This window comes from Sapajus apella, unplaced genomic scaffold, assembly GCF_009761245.1.
Source record: "Sapajus apella isolate SASKATOON/1434 unplaced genomic scaffold, GSC_monkey_1.0 scaffold21, whole genome shotgun sequence".
NCBI classification, from domain to species: Eukaryota; Metazoa; Chordata; class Mammalia; order Primates; family Cebidae; genus Sapajus; species Sapajus apella.
In genome coordinates, this window is record NW_022436961.1 from 17,014,118 (window position 1) to 17,029,880 (window position 15,763).

The 15,763-nt window shown below is 33.3% G+C and overlaps 1 protein-coding gene across 1 annotated transcript in view; it reads right to left on the reverse strand.

Annotated features, from left to right (window-relative positions):
* SGCZ (sarcoglycan zeta) overlaps positions 1-15,763 on the reverse strand; it is a 1,170,111-nt gene that overhangs the window by 206,931 nt on the left and 947,417 nt on the right. The window lies entirely within an intron of this gene.

A 15,763-nucleotide genomic window follows, 5' to 3' on the forward strand; every position in this document is an offset into this window, starting at 1 on the left:
AAGCAATGGGAAAAGGATTCTCTGTTTAATAAATGGTATTGGGAAAGCTGGCTAGCCATGTGCAGAAAGCAGAAACTGGACCCCTTCCTGACACCTTACACTAAAATTGACTCCAGATGGATTAAAGACTTAAACATAAGACCTAACACCATAAAAACCCTACAAGAAAATCTAGGCAAAACCATTCAGGACATAGGTGTAGGCAAAGACTTCATGACCAAAACACCAAAAGCATTGACAACAAAAGCCAAAATAGACAAATGGGACCTAATCAAACTCCACAGCTTCTGCACAGCAAAAGAAACAGTCATTAGAGTTAATCGGCAACCAACAGAATGGGAAAAAAATTTTTGCAGTTTACCCATCTGACAAAGGGCTGATATCCAGAATTTACAAAGAACTAAAACAGATTTACAAGAAAAAAACTAACAAGCCCATTCAAAAGTGGGCAACGGATATGAACAGATACTTTACAAAAGAAGACATACATGAGGCCAACAAACATATGAAAAAATGCTCATCATCACTGGTCATCAGAGAAATGCAAATCAAAACAACATTGAGATACCATCTCACGCCAGTTAGAATGGCGATCATTAAAAAATCTGGAGACAACAGATGCTGGAGAGGATGTGGAGAAATAGGAACACTTTTACACTGTCGATGGGAGTGTAAATTAGTTCAACCATTGTGGAAGACAGTGTGGCGATTCCTCAAGGACCTAGAAATAGAAATTCCATTTGACCCAGCAATCCCATTACTGGGTATATATCCAAAGGATTACAAATCGTTCTATTATAAGGACACATGCACACGAATGTTCATTGCAGCACTGTTTACAATAGCAAAGAGCTGGAACCAACCCAAATGCCCATCGATGATAGACTGGACAGGGAAAATGTGGCACATATACACCATGGAATATGATGCAGCCATCAGAAACGATGAGTTTGTGTCCTTTGTAGGGACATGGATGAACCTGGAAACCATCATTTTCAGCAAACTGACAGAAGAGCAGAAGATCAAACACCACATGTTCTCAGTCATAGCCCGGTGTTGAACAATGAGAACACAGGGACGGGGGGGGGAGCACCACACACTAGGTTCAGTTGGGGGGAAATAGGGGAGGGACGGTGGGGGGTGGGGAGCTGGGGAGAGATAGCAAGGGGAGAGATGCCAGATGTAGGTGATGGGGAGGAAGGCAGCAAATCACACTGCCACGTGTGTACCTATGCAACAATCTTGCATGTTCTTCACATGTACCCCAAAACCTAAAATGCAATAAAATAAATGGGAAAAAATATTACATAGACTTAAAACTCTGCATTTATTTTGAAGTATTTTATGATAATATGATATCAGTAGGAATATATTTATGTAAATATTAATTTCTGAGCTTTCACTTGGGAGAGAGAAAGACAGAAATTGTCATTCTCACCGTTACAACATTACCAAACCCCCATGCAATCTGCAAAATTACAAATTTTCTTGTGACCATCTAAAAGTTGGAATTGCAAGGCAAGCAACTACCCAAAAATGTAAGGAGAGAAAGGTACCTCCAAGGAAAGATGAAAACTTAAAACTAGAAACAGTCTAGAAGAAAATACATTAAAATATTGCTGTAATCTTGTCTTACATAATATTTTAGATATAGTACCAAAATCATGAACTATAAAATTAAATGTGAAAAATTGTTAAATTTAACCTTGAGATTTTCATGGATGCTCTGATTTTTTAAAAAGACTGAGAAAAGAATATAACGTCCTGCTGATCACTTTAAGAAAATATTTGAAAAATCATATTTATGTAAAAGAACTTGTACATGGAATATGTAGACCAATCTCAAAATTCAATAATAAAGCAAAAGTCCAGTTTTAATAAATGGGCAAAATATTCGAACAAAGACATCTGTAATCTAAAACATATACAGATATCACATAAACATATGAAATCACTATTAGATGTAGGTAAAATGAAAATTAAAACTACAGTGCAATGCCACTAAGTGCCCTTTTAAATGCCAATAGTAATAATAACAATTCTGCAAAGGCCAAGTATTAACAAGAATGTGTAGCAACTGGAATTATAACATATTTATTGCAATATAGCAATAATTTTGGTAATGCAAAATGGTACAATTTGAAAAATATTTTTTCAGTTTCTTGAAAATTAATCCCTTTCTATATGACCCAGCAGTCTGTGTCCTGGGTATTTACTCAATACGAAAATTAATGTCCATACAAAAACTTTTCTACAAATATTTCTAGTGGTTTTATTTATAATTGCCAAAAGATGCAAAAAGAAATGTTCTTCAATCGGTGAGTTAAATAAGAAAATGACTACAGTCAATCATCCATGCAGTGGGTTGCTATTTTCCAATGAAAGGGAACAAGATTACTGATGAATGCGACATGAATGAATCTCAAAATGCATTGTGCTGACTGAATTTAACCAGTCTCAAAGGTTACCTACTATATGATTCTGCTGATATGATAAACTGGACATGGTGCTGTCATTTGTCATATATTAAAGTAATGGTACCTCAGTGTCAACACAGAGTATATTTACAATCACGAATCTGTCCATAATCATTCTTTCTAAAAAATAACCTATAAATTACTTTCATACAGTAAGAAATTTTAAAATAATAGTTAAGGGTTTAGGCTCTATTTTCTAGTTTTCATGGAGTAAGTAGTGCAGGATTTTACCATCTACTATAAAATAAACTATAACTGATGGTTGTTGGGAGAAGCAGCAATGGAGGAGGGGTTTACGGTGTGTCTACATAAACTGGTCATATGTATAAAAGAAATCAGAAACAATAAACTGCAGAGGGCTGCAGGAGGCCTCTGGGGAGGAAGGCCTCTCCATGCCTCATGTTTGGTGCAGGGTGACCTAGGCTCTGTTACCATTAACATTGTGCTCAAGGACGTAAAACCCCTTCCTAGCACTATGATGTAGCCCGACTTGTAGGCTCTTTGTAAGGCCCGTGTTCCACCAGCTGCACATAGATAATAGGCTAAAGATAACTGCATGCTCTTGTTTTGTGAAACTCGCAAACCACCACTATTATCAATCTTTAGAATGACACACCAGTTCCGGCTCTCTGCTTCAGCTCTGGCTCACTAATTCACTCCACCATCATGTCACCCTCTTCTCACCATCACTCCACCCCACCCTATAGATCAAAGTGATTGTAACCAAAAAATTATGTGAGAGATAAGAGCTCAGGGCCTTCACTGTCTCTAGTAATAAGTGATGGCCCCCTGGTCCCCCCTTCATTCTTAATCTGTCTTTTTCTCATTCCTTTGTTGCCACTGAACTTGAGGTACCCACGGGTGATGTGGGGCTGGTTCCCTACAGAGGGTAACATACATTTTTGGTCATGGACAACAAAGATTACAGAAATGTGATATATTAAAAATAAAAATGAATGGGGTGAATTCCTCTTTTATTAAGGTTCTCTTTCTGAGGCACTTTCCAAATGACAGGTAAGAATGTGAAGCTCAGACACAGAGCAACAAACACATTGAGTTAAAGAGAATTTGGTGTTGCTGAGTTTGCTGGAATTTGGAGTGGAACAGGTGGGGTACTACACAGGAGGGAACTACACAGAGAAAGAGCCCCACAATTATGCGTAAGTCTCCTCTCAGGTCTGTAGCGAAACACAAAGCTGCACATGCACAGGACCAGTGCTCTGCAAAGGCCATCGGAGAAGAGCTACTAGGGAACTTAGTGGTACAGTCAGATTATATTGGTACTGTAAGTTCAGACCAGAAGATGTAAAGAGATCCCACTGAACATCCACAGTTTGAATTGAGTCCACAGAAAAGCCAAACATTAAGTCTAGGACTACACTAGTTGTAGGCTTGGCTTAAATAAGTTTCAACCTGAGACTGATCTATTTCAACCATTACATGATCTATCTGATCTTGCAGGAGATTAACGTCCCATCAAAATCAAAGTCAACACTCTTTAAGCAAGGCAATAAAACCCTGGCTCTTAACATCACAGTATTCTAAAAGTTTGGAAAACAATAAAAATTAACATGTAGAGTAGCAGAAATCCAAGATTCATACCCAGGAGAAAAGCTGTGAGTAGCCAGCCTATAATACAGGAAGTAATGAGGAAAGTTCTTTAGTCCAAAGAGAAATAGATGGAAATTTGGATTTACATGAAAGATTATAGTATGTCAGATTTAGTAAATATTTGAATGAATACTTAATATATTTTACATTTGCTAGTTTTAAGACCTATTTTAGTCTTTAAACAAAAATAATAGCATTTCTGGTTTAACCGATATGAGAAAGAAAATGTACACAATAATATATGAAGTTTAGAAAGGGGTAAAACTATACTGTTGGAAGGTTCTTACAATACATACAGACCCATACAATGTTAATTCAAGGTAAACTAGGGTACATTAAGGTTGCATATTCTATTACCTAGAGAAGTCAAATAAATATAGCCAAAAACCTAAAAAAGGAAATCAATTAGGTGACTAAGGCTCCTTACTTAATCTAAAGTAATAAAAGGGGTCAAATACGTAAAAGATGAGACAAATTTTAAAATCTGCATCAAAAGAAAAGATATAAGCCCAAGCATATCAATAATTACATTACTTGTAAACAGATAAAATAAATTACAATGGAAAACAGAAAATACTTGTAGCTTAATGATATATATATATATATATTTTGATACAGAGTTTCACTGTTGATGCCCAAGCTGGAGTGTAACGGCACCATCTTGGCTTACTGCAACCTACACCTTTCAATTTCAAGTGATTCTCCTGCCTCGGCCTCCCCAATAGCTGGGATTACTGGGGTGCAGCACCAGTCCAGCTACTTTTTTGTATTTTTAGTAGAAATGGGGTTTCACCATGTTAGCCAGACTGGTCTGGAGCTCCTGAACTCAGGTTAACCCCTCCGGCCCCCCAAAGTGCTGGGATTACAGGCCTGAGCCACCACACCTGGCCCTAAATTATATATATACATATAAGATATATTTATACATATATAAAAATATATATATATATACACACATATTTAAATATTATAATTAGAGGATTACATAAAGCAAAGATGGAGAGAAATATAGATCTTAAAATTGTATTGAATATAGAAAAAAGATTCATAAACAATAATTTTTTAAGAAGCTATTTAAAAAGCAGAGTAAATTAAAAACAAAATAAATGCATAGAAATAAATAAGAAGTTTCTGAAAAATAAAAAATAGAGAAAAGTATCAAAAACAAAAGTATGTTATTTGAATGATCAATAAAATTGATAAAACTCATATAGAAAGCAACACAGAAAAAAAAGGAAAAAAACCCAAATTACTCCTTTCTAGAATAAAAGCAGAGACAATAGTATAGATCATGTTAAATAAATAATATGAGATATTATGAAGACTTTTATGCACATAAATGAATCACATTAGGTGAAATGGAAGAATTCCTTGAAAAATAAAAACTACCAAAACTTACATAAAAAGAAATAGAACATCTAAGTAACTACATCTGAACCATTTAAATAACTATATATGGGAAGAAAGCTCAGCTGGAAATTTAAAACCTTATCAATAATGAAATGTGTAAACACAAGAGCCTTTGTTGGGAAATTATTTCAAACTTTTAGACCAACTCTTTCAGAAAAAAAAAAAAAAAAAAAAAAAAGACTACCACTCATTTTAGGTGGGAAAATGAATGCTGATCATGCAACTACATAAATGTCTTATAATAAAATGAAGTTACAAAACATTCTTACTAAATATTAACAAACCAAGCCTAGCAATATATAAAAGGTAGATAACATGATCAAGTGGGATTTATCCCAGGAATATAGGATGACAAATATTTATAGTGAATTAATTAAGTCATAATATTACAAATGAGAAAATGAGCAAACAAATATATTATTTCAATAGATACAGAAAGATAAAATTTAAAATACATTCATGATAAATACTTTCAGTTCACTAGTTACATAAGGAACTTTCTTCACAATGACGAATTCCTATGTAAATTCTACTGTAAATATGAATATTATACAGAATAGAAAAAAACTAAAACTTCCTTTTAGATTAAAAGTAAGGTAAAGATATCTTCTCTTGTAGTTTCTATTCAATATTGTAGTCAGGCCTCACTCAGCATTAGTAAAAAAGAATAAAATAAATAATATTAAGATTGAAAAAAGATTTAATTTGTAGGCAAGATAATTTGAGAAAAATGTTTACATAATCCCCAACTGTACAATTAGAAATAAAAGTGAACTTAACAGTGCTATAGAATATACCATCAGTATGCAAAAGACAATTGTATTTTTATATATTGTTAACTAAAAAGGAGAAAGAACATTTAAACTTAATACCATTCATTATGACATTAAAATTTTTAAATACTCATAAAAAAATTTCAAAAATATAAGCAGGATCTGCACATTGAAAATTATAAAATATATCTGAAAGAAATTAATGAAGCCTAATTTAAATGGATAAGTATAATATGTCGATGTACTGGATGACAAAATACAATTACAAATGATAATGTTCCCACAAATTGACCAATGGAGTCAATGGAATACTGATCAAATTCTAACTGGTATGTGTGTCTCTGCAGAAATCAACATTTTAATTTGAACTAAACAGAACCCAGACTAGGTCAAATAATCTTGAAAAAAATATTTGGATATCTTACACTACTTGATTTCAATATCAAATATAAAACTTGATTTCAGAATGTACTACTATCAAGAGACTACTGTATTGGTATAAGGAAAGACATACAGGTCAACTGAACAGTTTCCAGAAAAAGACCCCAATTTGTAAGATATGTTGATTTTCAACAAAGTTGCCAAAGCAATTTAGTGGAGAAAGAAAAGTCTTTTAAACCAATGGAGCTGAGTATAGAAAAAGCACACAATTGATCCTCCTCAAACTATGAACAATAATTAATTTGAAATGGTTCATAGACCTCTATATAAAAGACACCACTATAAAACTTCTAGGAGAAAGTACAGTAGAAAATATTTACAAATTTGAGGTGCTCAAAGATTTATCAGAACACAGAAAACACTGTCCATAAAAGTTAAAAGTTAAATTGGACTTTGTTAAAACCACATTATTAGGTAAACAAACATTATTAGGTAAATGAATGAACATACTGTAGACTCATTAAATATATATATTAACAACATATGTATCTGAGAGAGAATTTGTTTCAAGAATATATAAACAATTCCTACAAACTAGAGTAGGAAAGACACAAAATCAGATAATAGTGAATAAAAATTTAAAAATGTGATTCACAAGAAAAGATATATAAATTGCCAGTAAGCACAAAAAAGAGTGTTCAACATAATTTCCCATCAGGAAAATGTGAATTTCTCTGAAAACCACAGAGAAATACCACACATACTTACTTAAAGGCTCACCAGACTAATAATACTAAGTGTTGGCAAGGTTGTAGAGCAAGGGGATCTTTTTATACACTACTGATAGTATTGTAAAAAATACAACCACTTAAAAAAACTGATCATTTCTTATAAAGTTAAAACTTTGCCTGCTCTATGACCAAGAAATTTTCCTCCTATGTATTCACCCAAGAGTAATGAATTTGTATGTTTGAAGAAAGGCTTGTAAAACAATATCCATAGTACCTTTACTTATTACCAAATTTTGATGTAGCCTTACAATAAAATACTACTCAACAATAAGTAATGAACTGCTGAATGATCAAACATGAATAATAAAAATATATTTTCCTAAGATATGAAAACCATAAGAATATACACTATGACTACATTTTTATAAAGGCCAAGAGTAGATCAAATTCATCTACGGTTTTGCAAGTCTAAAGCATTAGAACAGTAATTGCTTGCTATTGGCAGGGTGAGGGTTGGCTGAAATGAGCTTTAGGAAATAGCAATATTTTGACTGTGATGTGAATTACAAGTCTGTATACTTGCAAACTATATTTCAAAGTTGGGCATTTCACTGTACATGCATTTATATTTTAATTAAAACAATTATACAGCTAAATACAAAAAGAAAATAAAGAAGGAAAGTAAAAAGAAGAAAGGAAGACATAAAGGAAAGGATAAAGGGAGGGAAGGTGGAAGGAAAGAACAAAGAAAGAGAGACAGGGAGGAAGAAAGGGGGAGAAAGGGAGGAATGGAACAAGGAAGGGAAGAGGATATTAGGTAGGTAGGGAGAGAAAAAGAAAGCCTGGGTTCTGAAGTCAATACAATATAGTTCATATTCCCAGATATGCCACTTACTGTACGACCTGCATCGCATTACTAAGCCCATCTCTTTTTTTTTCACTTTGTTGCCTAAAAATAACTTTTAAATGGTATTTGTAAGATTGTTATGAAGATTAAATAGCATGACATAGACATGAAAAGGTTTTAAACTTTGAAGTGCCTCAAAATATGTAATTTCTGGGTGGAAGTTATGCACATGGTGATCATATAGAGTACAATTTGATTTAATTTTTCATTTCTCTGACGATTAGTGATGATTATTTTTTAACATTTATCTGTTAGCCATTTGTATGTCTTCTTTTGAGAAATTTCTATTTAGGTCCTTTGGCCATATTCTAATCAGGCTATTTGCTTTCTTGCTATTAAATTGTGTGAGTTCCTTATATATTCTAGACATTAACACCTTATCAGGTGAATCTTAATGGTGGCCAAATCAGAGTAGATTAAAAATATAATGTTTAAGAAGGTGGTGGAGTGAAGGCAACCCTGAACTTTCTTTCCAGTCTCATATTCATGCTTCTTACACTAAGCACTTGCTCAAGGCCTCCTTTGGTCTAGCATCCTGCTTCTTTCTGTCTGACATCTTACAAGACCCATGTCAAAGGCCATCAACCCACTGATGCATTAGATGCCCACTTTTACCTGAGATAGTTGGTGAATTAAAATATCTTAAATATAAAAGAAAATAAACCTATGTTAAATTTTCAAACATGTCAGAAGCACTTTCTACAGGGAATAGTGTATCTCAATGATTCCTTAAATTAACAGATAAAGCATAATAGGAAACATTATACGAGAGAAAATAGTTAACCTTAAATAAAAGTTGCATGAATTACATTTAAGTTACAAGAAATGAACATGAATTATGTAAATGTGTGAAATATGGGAGGTTATTGCTTCAAAGATAAAATGTAACTTTCCACCAATCCCACCAAATACTCAATATAAAAATTATAAATTACAAATATTACAAAGAACATGAATTTATTTAAAAACCTGTACTGTACATGCATACTGACACACAGGAGTTGGATGTTCATAAGCTAGAATTCCTTGGGTAAATTTGAACTACTTACAGAGTAAGCCAAACATTGCTTCAATAAACAATATGTCAGTGGATTCATAGAAGTGACAAAAATGATTTGTCCCAAATATGTACATTTATTATAATTGAATGACTCTAAGAAACTTCCAGCAAAGCCTAACTCATCAATGATGTCATCCTGAAACACCAGCGTCTTCTTGGTTGTTAGTGAAAATAATAGATAGCCAATTACATTAAGTAGCAAAATATCTCTCTATATATAGATATCAAAATATCAAATATAAATATATACATATATTGACATATATCGTCGCCCAGGCTGGAGTGAAGTGGCATGATCTTGGCTCACTGCAACCTTCATTCCTGGGGTTCAAGCAATTCTCCTGCTTCAGCCTTCCAAGTACTTAGGATTATAGGTGCCTCCACCACACCCAGCTAATTTTACTATTTTTATTAGAGATGGTGTTTCACCATGTTGGCCAGGTTGGTCTTGAACTCCTGACCTCAAGTGATCCGCCTGTCTCAGCCTCCCAAAGTGCCAGGATTACAGGCATGAGCCACTATGCCTGCTCAGCTTGCTACATTTTTTAATATAAATGATTCAGCATTTATACTGAATGGCTTATGTAAATGGCTTTACGTATGTGAAAAAAGGAATAATAAAATAAGGCCATCTATAAATGATTCAGCATTCTTATTTTCAAATGAAAATATTGGGGCTGGATGTTGTAGTTCTCACCTGTAATTCTAGCACTCTGAGAGGCTGAGGCAGGAGGATCTCTTGAGTTGAGGAGTTTGAGACCAGCCTAGATAACACAGCAAATACCATCTACACAAAAAAATTAAGAAAATTTTTAAGAGTTAAAAAGTTCAGGTGTGGTGGTGCACACCTGTAATACTATCACTTTGGAATGCTGAGGCAGAAGGATTGCTAGAGCCCATAAGTTTGAGACCAGCTTGGGCAATATAGTAAGATTTTGTCTCTACAAAAAGCACGAAACTTAGCCAGGCATGGTGGCACATACCTGTGGACCCAGATACTTAGGAGGCTGAGGTTGGAGGATCACTTGAGCCCAAAGGTCAAGGCTACAGTGAATCATGATCAAACACACTGCACTCCAGTCTGGTCACAGAATGAGACCCTATCTCTAAGAAAATGAAAATAAAATGAAAGTATTTTTATAATAGAAAAAATAAAATGAATATCTCTCAGGTTCATATCACTTTACATGTCAGTCTATGGTAATTCATTATTCTTGGAATTTATTTCACTTCCAGAAAAAGGGACCAAAGTATTTAGTAAATATTCTCTGTGGCTACAATGGAAAACTATAAGGCTATTTCAACTGTGCAAAATGCAAATTGAAATCATTCAATGATATTCCAGAAATAGCACACCTAGTTTTGCATTAACTATGGATATAATTTGATTACATTATAGGAGTAAGACATTGCCTAAAGTAGAAAATAAAAGAGAATCAAGATTCAGAGGTCTGTAGACTTAGCAAAATTATCAATAAATGACAATTTGGGGAAGATAAAACTATGATGATAACATGTAAATCTTTAATATTAATTGAATTGAGTATTGATGTAAACAGCATACTCAGTACGTTATAATAATATAGTCTGACTCACAGGGCTTTAATGTGTAAAGATGGTAGATGAAATAGATTTGGCACGTATCTTATTTTGACTGCTATTCATTTTAATATAACAAAGTCAAAGTATACGTCTTTATAGAGCAATCAATGTCAACAGCTAATCTATCAATATAACTATCATATGAACAACAAAACATGAATTCAAAATGATGAGCAACTGTTAGCATGACATATGCCTTGTAATTCACATTAATACCATGGAAATCACATTTTTTGATACGACCACAGCATGCAATATTTCTAATACTTATAATGCTTATTTAAAAATTACAGCAAGGCATCAATGTCTCAAAACCAAGATTTTTCAAAAACCTCAATGAAGTTTTGTATATCTTCAAAAGTCATTCAAAATTCTGTCATAAACATGGAATAGCAAAAATCTAGAAATTTTATCTGATTTTGAATTTTAAAAATAAAATTAATCTTTTTAAATTTAACTAACAAATGTTCACTCCTTTAAAAATAAATGCATACAACCACAGTTCAATCTTTCAGAGAAAGCATTATTAGTAAACTACAAAACAAAAGCTATAAAATTATTAAGACAAGAAATTATGACAGCCTTTGTGGTAGCTTGCAAAGTGGCTAAAAACTTTCCCATGACCATATTCCCCTTTGCAAAGTGACTTTACTATGCCTCCAATTAGGAAGTGGAGACAATTTCTTATCTCTTGAATCTGGGCTCAACTTTGTACTGGTTTATGGGGCATTAGTAAACTCGCCCTTAAGCAGAGGATTGAGAAACACTTTCACTTTGGGACTTGCTCTCTCTTGCCACTGAGCACCATTCTGCCACCATACGATCAAACTTGTACTAACCTCCTACTGGAAGAACGATCACATAGAGTGCCATTTCAACTATCATACCAACCTAGACACAGATGTTAGGGTATTCTAGATTATCCAGCCCCAGATCAGTTTGTATAAGAAAAACTACTTACTGAACAAAGTTGAGAAAATAAATGTTTATGATTTTAAGCTATTAAGTTTGGGGCAAAAATCTTTTTGGCGGGGGGTTGTTTTGTTTTTCAGCCAAAGCTAACGTCATTACACATAACCTTTGGAAAATTAAACTATTTTTCATAACTGTCATAACAAAAATAGTTTACAAAACTCAACACAATTAAAGCAAAACATTAAATTAAATTCAACAACATTATATATTGTCATAAGGTGCTTAATTAATCAAAAATAATATTTTATATACTTCCGTTTAGAAGCTATGTGGCTGTTCATAATAGTCATTAATTTTGAAATAACATATGAGATTAGATTTTGATTAACTATGTAGTCAATTTCACATTATTCCACATAAAATGTAAAGCATTGAGAAATATTATAATTAATTCCTCTGTAAAATCATTCTAGATTGGATTATTTTCCAGTTTATCTCTTTGATAAACTCTGTTACCTGGCATGGTCAGGAGTATTTTGATTCTAGTTCCCTGGTTTAATTTTTGAGTACCAAAAGAAGACACCAATACGGTAAAAGTATCATAACTTGCATGAAACAAAACATGAGCTGATGGCAAATCATAGATACATAAGGAAGGCAACAATCACACTGTGTTACATAGGCACCAAATTAAGAAGAAAAAAGAAAGTGTCATTGCGAATTTACAGGCATTTGCATTACTTGTGGTCAATTTCTCTTGTTCTACTCCCTGATAAAATAAAAAATGTGGTAAATTGCAGTATTAGATCTAGTAAAACTTAGAAAAAGAATGGATGGAAAAGTAAAAGAAAAACAAACATGTGTTAATAAATTAATTTTTTTGTATTCCACAAGTCCTAGGGGATAAAAAACAAAAATAAAATGATACTTTATAGCAGTTTGTTTAAATAAATCACTTCACAAATAGTTCTCAGCAAGAAATGAAATAGCAGACAGTCACTAATTATACCTAAGATAAATTGAAGGAGACTATTTGCGCTAATTAGCATTTCAATAAATAAGAAAAAGTTAGAGAAAATGAATTTAACAAATATTTTATCAGAAGAAAAGAGCAAATACTGCTATAATAACTTTTACTTAAGTGCTCATAACAAGAGCATCTGTGGAAATAAAGTAGGGAATATCAGACACATGAAAAAAAAAGGACATTTAATTGACTGTTCCTTTGTTTCCTTCCTTATTGCCCAGAAATTCGAATTTCAAAATTAATACTTTTGTAACCTGGTTCAAGACTAGTGCCATGTAATTCAGTTTGAGAGTGGTGCCAGGGTCAGAGAAACAGTTCAGTGGCACAAAGTAATTTTCGATAGTTCAAAATCTTTATTTGCATATCTAAAAATTGATGAAAAGAATCAAAATTCACAATCCCTTTCCTGTCCCTATTCACTTTTCCAGGATCGGGCAAATAACTCCAGTACTTTCCGGTTTTTCTCTCCCTCTTCCAGCCACTTTCCTGTCCTTAATTATGTAGATTGACCTACCCTTTCTTCAGCAAAAAAATAAAGTGCCTGTAACTGAGAAGAAAAGAGAACAAATCACAAGATTCTCTTCGGCCCTGAGGGACAGGGCATTAAAATTGGGCCTTAAACCAAGGTATACTTTGGCCTTACGATAGACACTTGGTGTATCAATTTTGAAAACACAGAAATATCTACATAAAATTTGTGATCTGCCCTGTGTTTTATTTCATTATCTGATATAAATTTATTAACAAAATGGTGATTTTTTTCATCTTTTTTAATATAAAATATACATAGAGATGAAAGGATTTTTCCATCATGAAAGTGAGGGAAAGAAAAAGGGGATAGGCAAGATGGCAAGGTTGATTCAGCAATGTGGTAAAACAATTTTATAGAGTAAATTGCTTATGTTGCATTTCCAATTATTTGCATACAACAGCATAACTCTCCACTTCCTTAAAACATTAGTCGGGTCTGTGTGTACCTTTTAGAAGGTTAAGAAATTTAGGAAATAACCGTATCTGTATTTGAGTGGGTACCATGATCAAGGAAAGAACTTTCATATGATTTGGGAGAAAGAGAAGAATTCAGCTGAGACAGTAAAATGAGGCTAGAGGTCACCTAAACCCCCTGGAAATCCACAGAAATCTTATGAGCATAATTGGATCACCTGTGGAACACGGAACAAGGATCGAAGCTAAATTTTTTAAGTTTCTTGTTTTTATTTTATTTGAGGCAGTGTGGCTCTTATAACCCAGGCTGGAGGGCATATCTCTGTTCACTGCAGCCTCAATCTCCAGGCTCAACCCATCCTTCTGCCTCAGCCACTGGAACAGCTGGGACTACAGACATGTGCCCCCATGCCCAGTTACTTTTTGTATTTTTTGTAGAGATTTTTTTTTTTTTCATGTTGTCCAATCTGGTTTTGAACTACTGGGCTCAAGTAATTCTCTTGCCTTGGCCTCCCAAAGTGCTGGGATTACAGACGTGAGTCAGGGTACCCAGAAAGTTTTTTAAGTTTCTAAAGAAGCAAATTAATCAAAGGTAACCTGTGGGTTCACTTGTAATAAAAATGGTGTTCTTAGTATCTTGATAAAACTGATGAAACCAAAACTATGTCAAATACATATTTTTCTTTCTTTCCTTAGTCCCTCATATTGTCAGAGTCTTGAAATATCTTAGTAAATTAGGGATAAAAATTATTCATTTTGTCACAAATGTACTATTTCAAAAGCAAGCTCTTATTTATAGGATACTATTTCTTCATTGGAGATTTCAATTGTTGGGCATATAGAACATTACAAGAGAAGATTATAGCTAGATGTTTCAATTATTTTATTAATGCAAACCAAAGGAAAATCAGAGTGAAAGTGTGATGGAAGGACACGGAAAGGTGAAATCATGACAATAAATGACAAGCCTTATTGTCATGATGGCAATAAATGGTGAGCTTCTACAGTGAGGAGGAAGTGTAAAAAAATTTGATTAGAGAATTATCTGCAGCATTTGTAATGATTTTCTTTTGATTGGTCTCCAAAGTGTACCATGAGAAAAGCACAGAATGATGAATAGATATTTGTCAAAGGCAGGGTTTTCAAGCTACAATGCAAGAGTGCCAAGGGCATTGCAAACTTCTGCCGTTAGAGAAGGAAGACGACCTTGTCCCTGGGCTTTATATTGCTTTTGTTTGTTTGTTTGTTTTCTATGATTTTATTTAAGAAACAATGCCACATCTAAAAAACTATTCATAAAACATCCATCCAGATAATAAAAATATTCCATTTATAATAAAAAGACGAATGAATTTTAGTATTAAGATACCAAGTGTTTCTCTTTTTAACAAGTTACATATCTTTGTGCCTCAATACCATGCCATTTAATAAAATTTCTAACACTATTTCTCAGAAATATTAGAAATAGTGATGGTCTAATGCATCAAACCTCAATAAACTAAAATAATGGGAAAGAATGAAGTGCTTTCCTCAGTTAATAAAATGTCTGTTTGATATTTCTAAAGAAATACGTTTTCTTAATTTGAAATCTAATAGACTAACAAAATGTAAGCTGATTGGCCCTTTAGAGTTTCAGTGACTTGAGGATGAATTACAAATTCTTTAGCTCTCTAACACTGCATGCCTGAAGCCCTCAGCTGCTTTCCAAATTCATGTTTCTCTGCTCTTTTACATCCCTATTCTCCAAATATTTTTTTTTGCTCACATATTCCATGAAATATATTTTTTAAACTATGGCACCTTGAATATTATAAAGCTGAAATTTGAAATTTTTAATATCAACAGTTTAATATTTGCAAGGAATAAAATATCTGATAGTGGTACAATATCAAGTATAAATTTAAAATGCATTTCAGCCGGACAT